The 14475-nt window shown below is 45.2% G+C and overlaps 1 protein-coding gene across 2 annotated transcripts in view; it reads right to left on the bottom strand.

Annotated features, from left to right (window-relative positions):
• Positions 1–11864, bottom strand: part of LYRM9 (LYR motif containing 9) — a 34651-nt gene extending 22787 nt beyond the window's left edge. The window contains exon 1 of one of the 2 annotated variants that reach the window (XM_019731383.2): positions 11761–11864. The gene's annotated coding sequence lies outside the window, so the exon portion shown is untranslated. Of the gene's footprint in view, positions 1–11379; positions 11740–11760 lie in introns of those variants that run through there. The other variant, XM_019731384.2, reaches the window with a different exon arrangement.
• Between the last annotated feature and the right edge of the window lie 2611 nt (positions 11865–14475).

The raw sequence follows: 14475 nt of genomic DNA, 5'->3' as shown, positions 1-14475 counted from the left end.
AAGAAAGAAAGGCAACTCTTTCCTCATCAAAAAGAGAACCAGAATTCTAAAATTCTAAAACTATCAGTGGTCCTTAAACTAAGAAAAGAAACTCATTAAGTAGCTGGTGTCAGAGGCTCCTTCATTCCACTTCCAGCATTCTATCTTCCTGGCAACAATAAATGTCTGTCTCCACAGTTATGTTTGCCAATTGTTCCTGGTACTCTAGGCTCTAGTTTGGACACTGGGGTGGGCAAGTGGTTGTCTGCCCTCACCATCCATCCTCCCTTCTAGTAACAGCCCTACATGTGAGACTGGTGATCCAATCCTCTCCAGGTCTCAGCCCACAAGATCTAGGTGGGGGCTTCACTCAGGGCTTGACCAATCAGAGACCTGCATCCATGTGGTCACTGGGATTGGTTCAGATGGGCACGCAATGGAAGCTGAGAGAATCTCAACACCTCTGCAGCAATGACTGGAAAGGACTCAGCTCTCTGTCTCTAGACCTGATGCTGAGAGGACTTGATCCTCTCTTAGGGAAGCCATCTTGCCTTTTCTTGAAGCCTGAGACAGGGGCACAGCAGAAGGCGGAGCTAAGAACTTCAGCAAAACCAAGTCTGAAGAATTCATTTGAGCCCTAAAAACCATCCACCTGAAGGCAGTCCCACCCCTAGACCTTTCAATGACCCAAGCCAGTTAGTCCCCTTTACCCAAGCAGCTTGGGTTTGTTGTTTTGTCACTTGCAACCAAGAGTCCTAACTGATCGAAAAATCTTAATCTCCCAAATTCTGCTCACACGATGAGTTCTGATGGTTCCAGCTCCAAGGAAGAGTACAGACAGGGCCAGGCCCTCAAGTCCTGCTGCCCCGAGCATCAACCTGCCTGGCTGACGGGCCACGCTTCAGTCCAACAAAGTGAGGGAAACCCACACAACGGGGGCAAAGACCTTCGAGGGCCATCACCGACGACATACCCCAGAAGCCCCCGACCTGATGGGCAGACCCCACTAGCAGGCTTCCCCAATCCATATAAAGTGCTAATCAAATACTGTAAAACGCTAGTCGTGTGACAGATGGTTACCAGCTGCAGTCTTCAAAATTAACCTTTGGAAAGAGCACAACTTTGTTTCGTTGCTTAAAAATCCAAGCAATACTTAGAAACCAACCCGGCAAGTATAGGCGGGAGATTATTTTCAGCTCAATTATAATTCTTAGTCATTCTCAGTAATAACTAACAGAGAATGCATGTGTGGGTCCACTCAGAAGAGTTAAACTAAAAATGCTTTAATTGAATTTGAAGTGTGGGTTTGCTATTATGGAAGGGGCAACGAAACTCACAACATCAGTGCTAAAACTCTAGCCCAACCTTATGGCCTTGGGAGCACTTGCCTCACACATCCTGCTCTTTGGACTTGCCCTGAGCCTTTCCACCTGGGCTCCTTGCCTCTGTGAAGGCAATGCCATCTTCCCAGGCAACCACACCAACATTATCACAGAGCCAATCTAGACTCCTCCTTCTCCCCGAACTCCCATGCCCCATGGTCTCGCTGTCCTATCAAATTCTACCTCTCATGGCCCCTCAAATCGGTCCCCCCTTCTCTATTTCCACTGCACGTCCTTGGTGAAGGCTCTTACCATAACTTGCACGACAACTCCAAGAGTTTCAGCGGGTCTCCCTGTCTTCCAATGTATTCTCCACCCATCAGCCAGAGGGAATCTTTCCAAAACATAACTCTCAGCATGTCATGTTCCCACCTATAACACCTAATATCCACCCTTACGCCCTATCACTTATGACAACTTTTCCCAAAATGTGGGGCAAATATGACATTATTTTAAGCAGTGTATGGACCAACATCTTTTTATTGTAATGATTTTATATTCAGTTTCATGTATAATGAGAAAAAAAAATCCCAGTTTCATAGGTATTGTGGCTTAAAACAGTTTTAAAAATGAATGACATAAAACTGATTTTTTAAAAATGTATCAAGTAAATAAGAAGGCAGTTGAAATGTGGATATGACAAAAATCAGGAACGTGGTTCTGAAATTTGGAAAGTACTGGTCTCCAGAACAGAATCCATACTCCCTTCCATGGCCTCCAAGGCCCTCTTGTTCTGGCCCCTGCCCACCCCTCAGCACATCTCTCGCTACTCACCGCCAAGGTAAACTGAGCTCCAAGCGGCACACTCCATGACCGCCTGTGTCATGTTCACCTGCTATGACAGAATGCCAGGCAAATAGCAGATGTGTTAGGATTCTCCAGAGACAAAACCAATGACTGGTAGACAGACAGACAGACAGACAGACAGACAGATACATACATACATACATAAATAGACATATAGGAAGAAAGACATTCAAAATCTGAAGAGCTGATGCTCCGTTTGAGGCCAGCTCTCCGTTTGAGGCCATCAGGCAGGAGAATTCTCTCGCTCAGAGGAGAGTAGTCTATTGTTCTATTCAGGCCTTCAAGTCAAGTGCTTGGATGAGGACCACCCACGTTGGGGAGGCCAATCTGCTTCACTCTGTCTCCTGATTTAAATGTTAATCTCATCCAAAAATACCCTCACAGACACATCCAAAATAAGGTTTGGCAAAATATCTGGGCACCATGGCCCGGTCAAGTTGACACGTAAACTTATCCATCCCAGTAGATGTTCAATATCCATGTGTGGAGCGAATCTTCCCACTCCTTCCCGCAATACCCGTTTCCTGTAGCTCCTGATTCTTCAACACTCTGTCCTGAGGTCTGGTACCGCCTCCAGGAAGCCCTCACTGACCCAGCGCCCCTGCCACCATGCTCAGCCCTCATCACCGCACCTTTAGTTCAGGCTTTATCACCTCTCACCTGGATTACTGGAAAGTTATTTACCTGCCCTCAGCCCCCTCCCAGCCACCTTCCACATGGCAGTCACAGCACTTTCTCTAACTCCCAACTGAAAATCTTCCCACAGCTGGACATGACATGATAGCGTGTGCTATTAACTATTAATTTTCTCAGGTATAATAACGATGTTGTGGTTTACGTGGGAGAATGTCCTTATCCTTAGGAGATGCGAGTGGGATTATTTAGAGGTGATGTGTCACCACGTCTGCAACTGACTTTCAAATGGTTCAGCAGAAGACAATGCAGCAAGGGAGGAGACGGCGAGAAAGATAAAGCAAAATGTTAAGACTGTTTTTAGATGGCAGGTATAAGGGTGGGCACTGTGCTGTCATTTCAACTTCTATGTAGTTTGAAAATTTTCATAACAAAAAGTTATTTTAGACAAATCCTTCCGGAGCATTCCCATTACTGAATGGATAAAAGCCAATACCAACGCCTAAAGCCTTTTCACCTGCCACAGATTCATCCCACATCACTCCTTTACCTGCCAGGTACACTGACACACCACCTACATATAGTTCCTTTACTAACAACAACAATAATCACGAACAATTACTACTATAGCTGCCTTACTGAGTAGTTATCACGGGATAGGTCCTAACCAATGCACATAAATGAACTAATTTTAATCCTCACACTGACGCTACAAGAGGATACCATTATGCTCCCCCTTTACCAATAAAGAAAAGAAAAAAGAGAGGCAAAAAGAAAGTAGGAAATTTGTCCAAGGTCACATAGCTGTGAGTGCAGAAGCCAGGATTTCTGCCCAGGAAGTCTGGTTCCAAAAGCCATGGTGGATACCGCCTGAAACTAGCCCCATCCTCCAAATGGATGCGTACTCATCCTGTGGTTGACATTTGTGGTTCTTCCTAACAGCTTCCCCATCCCAATTTCTTTTTAAGGGATGACGTCTTCCCATTGAGTTTGGCCTGTGGAGACTGTCACCAGTGCTCTATCTCTCCTAGCCACAAGGAACGCATTAGAGACAAGCTAGGCCTTTTCTTTTCCAAGGCTCTGTTAGGCTCTCAGAGCTGCTCGCCTGGATTGATCCAACACCCTTCTGACATGTCTCCTTTTCAATCCTTCCCTGTGCTCGGCCAGAAGGGGCCTCTAAAAACAAAACTCTCATCTTTCAGTCCCTTGCTTGATATCCTTCAATGGCGCCTACAGAACAAAGTCTAGGGCCATCGGTCTGCATATGCCTGAGTGTGGTCCCACGCTGCATGTGGGAAGAGGCGTGGTGTTCAAGGCTTTGCGCAGTCAACCACCACCTGTAACCAAATCCCGCGTGCACTCTACCCTCTTCCTGGCTCTGTCCCCTCTGTCACTTTGTTTCCCCCGTAGTGCCTGGCACACAGGGGTCACTCAATAGAGGGGCTCCAATGGAATCCTCCTTTGCCCCAACAACTTTCAGGCCACTTTCCTGTACCTTGAAGACTGAGGAGAATAGTGCGAGCACATGGGGCCCACGTCATGGCAGGACTGCCGTGAGAATTGAACGAGAGCACACAGGCGTGTTTCATGGCAGCAGCGCACTAAACAGGAGGTCCCTCTCCCTGGCCCTTCTCCACCCCTGGAAAAGTAGCAAAAGAGAACGCAGTGTGGTATGATGCCTTTTTAGTGCTTCTATCCAAAATCAGAACGGCCTGCCGAAGGACGCCTCTGCTACAAACAGGCTGGGGCAGAGGTTTGTGGGTTTCATCGATTCGGTGAGCTCTGAATACATCAGGAAGGAAAAAAACCTTTTTTTTGTTTTGACCAGGTGAAATTTATTTAGCTTTTTCCTGAATCAGAACTGAGTTCTGGTTATTTATCCTGTAGCCTTTCATGAGGCAGAAAGTTATGAAAACCCCTGAGGCGGCATGGCGTGGCTCATCGTTGGCCCTCAGTAAAAGGTGTTAACTCAAGGGACAGAAAAACAGTCCAAAGTGGGCAATCTTCCGAAAGCAGAACTCTGAAGAGCTGAAAGCCACCTTCTCCCCTCTAGGGTAAAACAAATCTCGTCTCCCTCTCTCTGGCAGCCCGAGCTGTCAGAAAACCCTTTTGTTTCTGAGCTAAAATCTGCTCTGTAAAATTCTACTTATTGGTCTCAGCTCTGTCCTGTGGGGCTAAAGTCTCTGTGAACCTTCCCCCAAGTCCAGTCCTTCGTTATTCCAATTACCCCAGCCCCTCAGTCATTTCTTTTCCCAGATAACCATCCTGAAGGTGCTGTCATCTCCCCACTTCTCCCACCCTCTCACCTTCCTCTGGACACACACACACACACACAACCTCATTACCAATCTCACGCTGAAAACCAGTTTGCTTGCGTTCTGACCCGCCCCATGAGCTCAGGTGGTAATCTCACCTCTCCTCTACCTGAGAATTTAAGGAATGCAACTCAGACTGCATTCTCTGTTTGGGCCCTTCCGTGGCCCTGGCAGTCAACTCAAAGGCACCTTTTTTCCATGAACCGTTCTTTTGTTTTCCGTGAGCTATTCTTTTTTGTTTTCCATGTACAATTCTTAAGTCTGTTTCCCCATCTTGTATTTTATTAGTTCAGTCCAGAGTCACAATCTGCCATAATCTCTGGGATGCCTGGTCTTGTCTGTTATCCAACTCAACTCAGTTCAGCACAACAAAAGCACAGAAACAACCACGTACCAGGTACAAATGGGGTACAAAGAGAGAGAGAGGAGCCCTAGCAGGCTGTGTCGGTCACCCATCCAATGCCATTCAGAGCATCTAGCATGTGCGTGGCTCTGGACGTGGCCCTGGGACGACGGAGGTAAAAGGCTTGACACGTTAGCGAGCAGTCCTATGCCAAGTCTTCTGCAAAGCTGATGGTACGTCTTACTAGCTACCGTGTGCCAGGTAGGTGTTGAAAGCTTTACCTGTGTTATCTCATGTATCCTCACAACAATCTTATGGGGTTCATATCATTAGCCCCATTTTATAAATGAAACTGAGGCTCTGAGAGGTTAAGTAACTTGCCAGAGGCCATGCAGCTAGTACAGGGTCAGGTCTATTTGATCCCAAAGCCCATGCCGTTACCTGCTTCTAATACCACCTGCTATGTCCGTATCTGAGCCATCCACAAAAGGCTGGCCATTTCAGGCTAAGGACCTCGCAGAGAACTCCCCCCGCCCCAGCTTGTTCAGGACCAGGTCCAAGCATTCATGAAAGCACTTGATTGTTCTATTATTCAGTACTTAGTTTTTCAACCTTCACCATAAAACCTGTCTTCAGGCTTTTCAGAAACCCAAGGACACCTGGGTTCCCCCTGCATAAAGATGAAAGAAGGCAATGGGTTGAGTCAATTACACAGACAAAAGAAAGGGGCAACTGAGGGTTTGCTAAAAAGGCTCTTAGGAAACCCAAAAGAAAACAGGACAGAATAAAGGTAAACAGGGAAAATAAAGCCACAGAGGGATTTCCTGGGAGCCAAGTGGTATCACTGGTACAGATGCTAAGAAACAGGCCTACAGCCCCGTTTAACCCCACTGTCTCCTTCCCTAACCTGCACCCTGACATAGGGCACCTAAAAATAAGTGGGAAAATATTATGTATTGGAAGGAAGGAAGGGAGTGTAAAAAGAGAATGGAACTAGAGAAAACAACCAGAAATTATACCCTATTGAGCACTGATACAAGCTAAAAATTAAGCCTGCACAGGCCATTGTTTAAATGTGCAATTATTCTCCTGGATGGGAAAAGTCACGATATAGGATCAAAGTGGTTCTGCTGCCCCCACCTCTGGGGCTCCAGTTTGTCTGTGCACATTCTCCCAAGCTAGAAAAGGGGCAGCAATCCTCACTCCTCTAGTCCCTCTCCTACACTGTCAATGCTCTCAAGACACTCCCCTAAAGTCCTCACCCCTCCACTACCTCCCCGTACCCCTCTACACCCCCTGGGCACTATCGTGGTGCTCAGCTTTGTAACAACGCCTCCTTCAGACTACCCCAATGCTTCCCAACCAGCCTCTCTCCTCCCAGTCCAACCCCCACATTGCCACCCAAGGACACTTTCTTAAAAACATACCCTGTCCCCCCTCCTTCTCCAAAACCTCTGTGGAGTATTCTTTACCCACGGCCTTCCAAAATCTGGTTCCAACTTCTGTCATCAAACTCATCTCCTGCCGTCCTTCTCACCCTTCCTGTATTTTAGCCACACTCTGAACGTGGATGTTAAGTTCATGGACTTTAGGGTCGGACAGTCTGGGTTCAAACCCGGGCTGCGTTACTTGCCAGTTGTGGGACCCTGGGCAAGTCTCTTCACTTCCATCTCAGAGTTTGTTACACATCTGTCACCGGAGCCACTAACAGTATTTCCTACATAAAATCATTCTGAGGATTCAATCATGCCCCTCAACCACGTAGCATGGCGCATGGCACATCCCATGTGCTGACTGTTCACTGTTACTGTTAACAGCACCTCTGAAATGCGCTGTGCTTTTCAGCACCTCTCCTTCTCTGACCTTGAATTCTTTACCAACCTCAAGAATTCCTTGTTTTTGCTTTACATCCCATGACTATATATATATATATACAGAAGGTGCCCAAAAAATATATACACGTTTTAAGAAAGGAAAAAAATTGTATTAAAAATGTAATATTCAACATATACCAATAACAAAAGATGAATACAAGTCATATGTATACATTTTTGGCACCCCAGTATTTTTTGATTAGTTGACAGTAAATATTATTTTATATTAGTTTCAGGTGTACAGCACAGTAGCTAGCATTTATATACTCTATGAAGTGATGCCCGCGATAAGTCCAGTACCCATCTGACCCATACATAGTTTTTACATTCTTGACTATATTCCCCAGACTGTATTCCACATCCCCGTGACTATTTTGTGACTCCAATTTGTACTCCCTCATCCCTTCACCTTTTTCGCTCACCCCCCAACCCCACTCCCATCTAGCAATCATCAGTTTGTTCTCTATAGCTATGAGTCTATTTCTGTTTTGTTTGTTCATTTCTTCTGTTGTTTTGATTCCACATGTGAGTGAGATCATATGGTATTTGCCTTTCTCAGTGTGACTTATTTCACTTAGCATTATATCCGCTAGGTCCATCCATGTTGCTGCAGATGATAAGATGTCACTCTTTTTTATGGCACAGTAATACTCCACCGTAGGATACATGAGCTATCCTAGACAAAGCAAACTGGAAAAATTTCTTCATCCAGTCATTTAAGAATTCCTCTTTATCCTTAAAGATCCAGCTCCTAGGCCACCTCCTCCAGGCTCTCACCCCATGCTGTCCAACTCCTATAATGGGTCATCACTCTGTGCTATAATCATTTATGTAACAATGTGATGGAAGAGCATAGAGCAGGTTTTGAAGACACACAACTCTGGTTTAGGAGTCTACCTCTGCCATTTACTAGCTGTGTGATCCTGGGCAATTTGCTTGACTTCTCTGGACTTCTACCTCCTCCTCTGTAAACTGGAGAACAGAATATGTACCTCATGGGGTGGAGGGGGGGTTGCAAACATCGAGCAAGCTAACATAAGGGGCTGGCACATATTAGGTGCTTGAACGTCTTACCCTTTCCTACTCTACCTGGCTATCTGTGTTCCTTGCTGACTATAAGCTTCTGGAAGCCAGAGACTATGTTGTATTAGACACCCCTCCACAAGCAACAGTGCCCAAAACATAACAGAAGCTCAATAAATGGGTGTTGATTGATTCCCTTTTACGGGAGAGGAAACTAAAGCCAGGAGGCAAGTGACTGTTCTGAAGTCACGAAGCCAACAAGTGGCAGAGCCACATCTCAAACTCGGGCCCTGTGGTTCTGAATCCTCAGCTCTTCCTACCACACCGGCTACCTCAAAGGCTAAGGAATCACCCTGAACATCACATCCGTCAGCCCAAACCGCCCGGAGCCTTTACAAGCCTCACGGGAACCTAGTGAGCTATCCTAGACAAAGCAAACGAAAAATCGTGCAAAAGGCAAACAGGTTTGTCTCAGAGCACAGCAATCAGCAACCTGACTGAATCACTGTAATATCAGACTGCTTTGTTCCAATGGCCTCCCACCATGGGCCACAACACACCAGCCTGGTTTGAGGGCAAAAGAAGAGAACTAATGTATTGTATACCTACCAGGTGTCAAACACTGGGCTGGGTACTTTATAGGGACTGCTTAATCCACAACCCTTTTATTCTCACTTTACAGAGGAAAAAAACTGAGGCTCACAGAACTAGGTGAGAGCCACAGCAGGGCTTTGTACCCAGGTCTCTGCCTTCCTAACTCAAGCTCTTTCTACACATACCCAGGGCTTATCTGAGAGGACCCTTGAGCTGAAAGTACCTGTTTTTTCCTTTTCTTCTCTCCTTTCCCCTCCCTCTGGCCTCCTTGCTGGCCCTCACATACATAACCACTCTGCAGGGTGCCCATATGGTCCAGGTTTCACTCAAGAGGCCTTCCTTGAGCACACTATGAGGTCTGACAATTAAGTTTGCGAACTCATCCTAGAAAAAGTGCTACGTACCTCATTGCTGAATATCACTATGGTCACCTGCGAAGTACTCCCCTTGGGAAGCTATGCACCAATGCTAGCACCTAGTCCACCTTTCAAAACAATTTTGGAACTCTTTGTCTGGAATGGCCATCATAGCTGTCGTTGTATTACCCTTAACGTCCTGAATGTCATCCAAATGTCTTCCTTTCAATATTTCCTTTATCTTCTGGTAAAGAAAAAAGTCACTGGGGGCCAGATCACGTGAGTAGGGAGGCCGTTCCAATACAGTCATTTGTTTACTGGCTCAGAAGTCCCTCACAGACAGTGCCATGTGAGCTGGTGCATAGTGGTGATGCAAGAGCCATGAATTGTTGGTGAAAAGTTCAGGTCATCTAATTTTTTCATGCAGCCTTTTCAGCACTTCCAAATGGTAAACTTGGTTAACTGTTTAAACTTGGTACAAATTCGTAATGAATAATCCCGCTGATATCAAAAAGCTTAGCAATATCATTGCAACAAGTTCACGAACTTAATTGTCACACCTTGTATAGTCCCTTCTAGTTGTTTTCATGACACTCTTCAGCACCTGAATTATATTTGTTTCTACTTGTATTCCCCCATTGGAATGTAAGCTCCATAAGAGCAGGGAGTTTATCTTGTTCGTAGCTGTATTCCTAGTATAGTACAGTGCCTGACACATAGTAAGCATATGTGTGTGTATGTCACTGAGCACCAACAGGGTGTTAGTTGCTGAAGATACAGAAACAAACAAGACAGCCCCTGACCCTATGGACTTACACATTAATAAGAGACGGTGAAAACCAATCATTCAATTATAACTAAATACTACAAATTGGAATTCACTTCCTTAAGAGACTGGCTCACGGGGTCCCTCACCCAGTCAAGAGTCAGAGAAGTTTCCCTGAAAAAGGGACAATTAATCTGAGATCTGAAGGATGAGTCGGATTTGGCTGGGTGAAGGTGAAGATGGAGGGATGGTGAAGGCAGAGAGTGCAGCCTTCAGCCTGCATGAACGCGTAAGGGAGAAAGGGACTGCCAGGCCCACAGGAGCCCAAAGAGGAAGGGAGGGCAGGCAAGAGCAAAGAAGATACTGGCCAGGAAGGTGAGGTCAGATCCAGAGGGGCCTGGTAGGTGGTGAGGAGTTAAGATTAATCCTAAGGGCGCCAGCCCGGTGGTTCAGGCTGTTGGAGCTCCATGCTCCTAACACGGAAGGCTGCCGGTTAGATTCCCACATGGGCCAGTGGGCTCTCAACCACAAGGTTGCTGGCTGGCCTCCAGCAAGGGATGGTGGGCTGCGCCCTTGCCCCCTGCAACTAGCAACGGCAACTGGACCTGGAGCTGAGCTGCGCCCTTCACAACTAACATTGAAAGGACAACAACTTGACTTGGAAAAAGCCCTGGAAGTACACACTGTTCCCCAATAAAATCTTAAAAAAATTAATCCTAAGGTCCATCAACTGATGAATGGATAAATGAAACATGGTACCTTCATACAATTGAATATTATTTTGTAATTATTATAAAAAGAAATGAACTACTCATACATGCTACAACATGGGTCAACCTTGAGAACATTCTAAGTAACAGAAGCTCGTCACAAAGGACCCAATATTGTATGATTCCAGTTACGCGAAATGTGCAGAATAGGCAAATCTATAGCCACAAAACGGATTAGCACTTGCTAGGGCTGAGGGGAATGGGAGACTGGGGTGGTGACAGCTACAGGAGGGCTTTCTTTGGGGGGTAATGAAAATGTTCTAACATTATGGTGATGAATGATGCTCAACTCTGAATATACTAAAGACATTAAATTATGCGTTTTAAATCTGTGAATTGTACGTTATGTAAAAGTAAACAAAAGATTAGGCTTAAGGCCTAAAGGGTTTCAGCCACGGAGTGACTTGATCGTGTTATTCAGACGCATGAATCAAAACGTGAAGGTTAGTCCAGGTAACTGCGCTCACAGCGTGCTCGGGACAGATGGACCGTGCAGGGGCCCCTTTTACTTTTTAAAATGGGCAAACTGAAGCTGACCTCAAAGGTATGTGCCAGACAACGAACATTTCACTAGTGGGCCCCGCTGCCAGGCTTCTCAGAGGCTCCTGGGTTGCCCGTGGCCCGCACGTCCCTCCCGGCGTCCTGGGGCCCTCTCCGCTCCTCCCAGCCTTCCCGGCGAGGCCTTCAACAGGCCTGGGGCATCCTGGAGCCGCGCTCCGGAGCACCTGGCTCCCCAGGGGCACGAGGGCGGCCAGGAGGAAAGGGGAACGGCGCGGGTCGCCGCTAGGTTTTCCACGGGCCACGCAAAGCCGACTACGCCCAATGCCTCACATCCCCAGTTCGTCCCGCCGCCCCAGCGGCTCCTGGCCGCGCCAGCCCGCGCCCCCGCCCTCCGCCTGCGCCGCTCGGCTCACCAACCTCCACTGGGGAACTTCAACTCGGGACGCGGCGGCCGCGGGGCCGCCAGTGCGCCTGCGCCCCCAGACCTGCGCAGCCCCGCCTCCGCCTGGCTACTGTGGGCGGAGCGCCCTCTGTCGGCCACACGCGGGACTCGGGGTCTGTTTATAAGGGAACCCAACATGCGATACCTACCGGGTGCCCCTTCCCTGATCGGACCCACCCAGTTGAAAAAGAAAGCTGTACCGCTAACAGCCTTCTGTACCATAAACATCCACTCGTCCTTCTGGCTTTTGCTACCTTGGAAATAAGCCCCGAAGGCAGGCTGTCCCCCATATTTAGCAGAACATGGATTGCTGCTAAAATATTAGGGGGGGTTCAAGATCAACGAAAAGCTTGCTAGAGGACTTTTCCTAAGCCACTCATGCTGATGACAGGAATTATATTTGGATTGGAATCTGCGTTTTGAGTCATTTCATCAAATTACAGCCCCATAACACCTGTCAAAAGAATAAATATGACAGTAATAGGCACGCTTCCTTTCAGACCCATCTATAATTATAATTGAAGAGAAGAATGCAGAATTTAAACTCAGAGCTACTGCCAGTATCATTCTTTGAAAATGAAATAATGCTATTTTATTAAATAGGCTCTCCCCACTCTCTCATGTTTAAAGCTAAAGTGCTTCTCTGAATTGATTTAAATACAAGTTTTATGTCCTGAAAGAAATAAAGATGAGTCTTTATCTTCAGACAAACCCCCTGTTCAATGATGCTGCTGATCTTCTCTCAGCTGATGTCTAAAAGGGAGTTAGGTTGTTAGTGGATAATATTGCTTCTGTTCACGTCTCTCTTCTCTAAGGCTTTTAAAATCTATTTGTAATGAAAAGGCTGATTTCCTTACACAGACAGACTCCATGTGTAGCTGATTTAACAGGACAACTTTTTTTTCTTCTTTTTTCTTTTCCTTCTTTTTTTTTCAAGGAAAATCATTGCTTCCTTGTGGCACCTGTTAATCTATTTTTCTCCTTTTAGGATAAGAGAAGTGGAGGATATTTCTTAACAGAAGTGGTTTTCAGTCTTTTCTCCCTTTTGTTTTTTCTTAACTCCCTGTAGAGTTTTCTCTCCCTTTTTTGTTTTACTTCTTCACCTTACATACTAGCCTTGCTCCAAATCAGGGGGGAGGGGTCCAACCCCTGAAATATACAGATAATTGCCTCAACCTTTCAATTTATTTTTAATATGTAAATTTAGACCAAATATATCTGAAAGATACAAATGAACCCTCATAACTCAGCCCTCTTATTTATACATGCATATTCAGGGTCACATCATTAGTGCAGATTCAATCAATAAGTCATTAAGCTCTTAAAACCCTTATTAGAAACACTCTGCAGTATCACCATCCATTCCTGTTTTCAGCCTTAGGATCACCTATTATTTTGAAGAAATTTCACAGTCCGTTCTTTGGCCCCATCTCCCTTTTGTTCCTAGATTGCTGTGTTCCTGCATCAGAAACATTGTTTTAATACCTAGATCTCATAAAATATTCAAGATGCAAGCTGTTCACTCTACCTCGGAGAGACGGCACCTTCAGAATCACTTGTGCCTCTTCTGTCTTGAGACAATTCCTTACAAACACCAAAGAAAAAAATTAACCCAAAGTGGGATAGGCTTGGACAACAATTTCCAATTTTTTTTCCAAGTCATAATGGTAACCTAAATATTTTAAATAATTGGATTATAATACCTTGAAGTTGACATTAACTTTAGGTTCTTACAACCTCAGTAGTAAAACTAAAGAATTCTTATCAGTCCAAACAGTCCCTAAAATGACACGAGGCTCATAATCTAATGAAAACCCAACCTTTCTTACTACTATGTCATTTTCCTTTATGCTGAAATTTTAGCAGTTGAATGCCCTCATGTCAGACAATACAAGATATTTACAGATAAATGGAATTAAAAACTTTACTTGAAGTATTTGTCACCCAAGAGTTGGCTGTACAGGGGACATATTCTCACAGGGAGTTTATCGACTTTCCTAAGAAATACATCACCACATTCTCTTGATTTCTGACATTATATCATTTAACCTGACAACTGTAGGTTTGTAACCAATATTTGTAGGAAAAGATACAAGTTTTGATACTTCTTCCAGTTTAAACCTGTTTTTAGATTTTAAAGAGAAATGATACATTTGCATCCCTGATTAAATCAGGTTATTGTCTCAAAGGTTGACCATGTAAATAATTCAAATTAATTCATCACTTACAATAGATTTAATAAGCATAATAAACACTTTGAAGAAAACACTTAGGACCCTCGGTCTGCCCTTGCTCTCAACTCCATTATCTCAGATTTCCCTGTGAACAGAATGAGTGGTACCACGTTGTTCTCTTCTATTCAAAATATGCAAAGTTGCTATTTACCAGTTTGCAATTTGCATGTCTCAAATCCTGCCAGCACACAGGGTGAGGGGTTTGGGGTGACTGGTGAATGTGTCAAAAGGGGACACCAGAGTAAAAATGGAAAACCCAATGAACAGATCTTCTCCACCTCAGGGTGCTGTAAAGCATAAATAACCCTCACCAACTACTGAAGATTTGTTTTAAGACAATGAAAATATTGGGTATAAAGATTATGTGAAATCTCAGACATCTAGTGTCTTTTTTCTTTAATTGCTGGGTTGAAGAAGGGGATGAGCAAGGATTTCAAGATTTTTTATAAAAAGGAG

The sequence above is a fragment of the Rhinolophus sinicus genome, linkage group LG15 (genome assembly GCF_036562045.2).
Source record: "Rhinolophus sinicus isolate RSC01 linkage group LG15, ASM3656204v1, whole genome shotgun sequence".
Classification (NCBI taxonomy): domain Eukaryota; kingdom Metazoa; phylum Chordata; class Mammalia; order Chiroptera; family Rhinolophidae; genus Rhinolophus; species Rhinolophus sinicus.
This window is presented reverse-complemented; position numbering and strand designations above follow the sequence as displayed.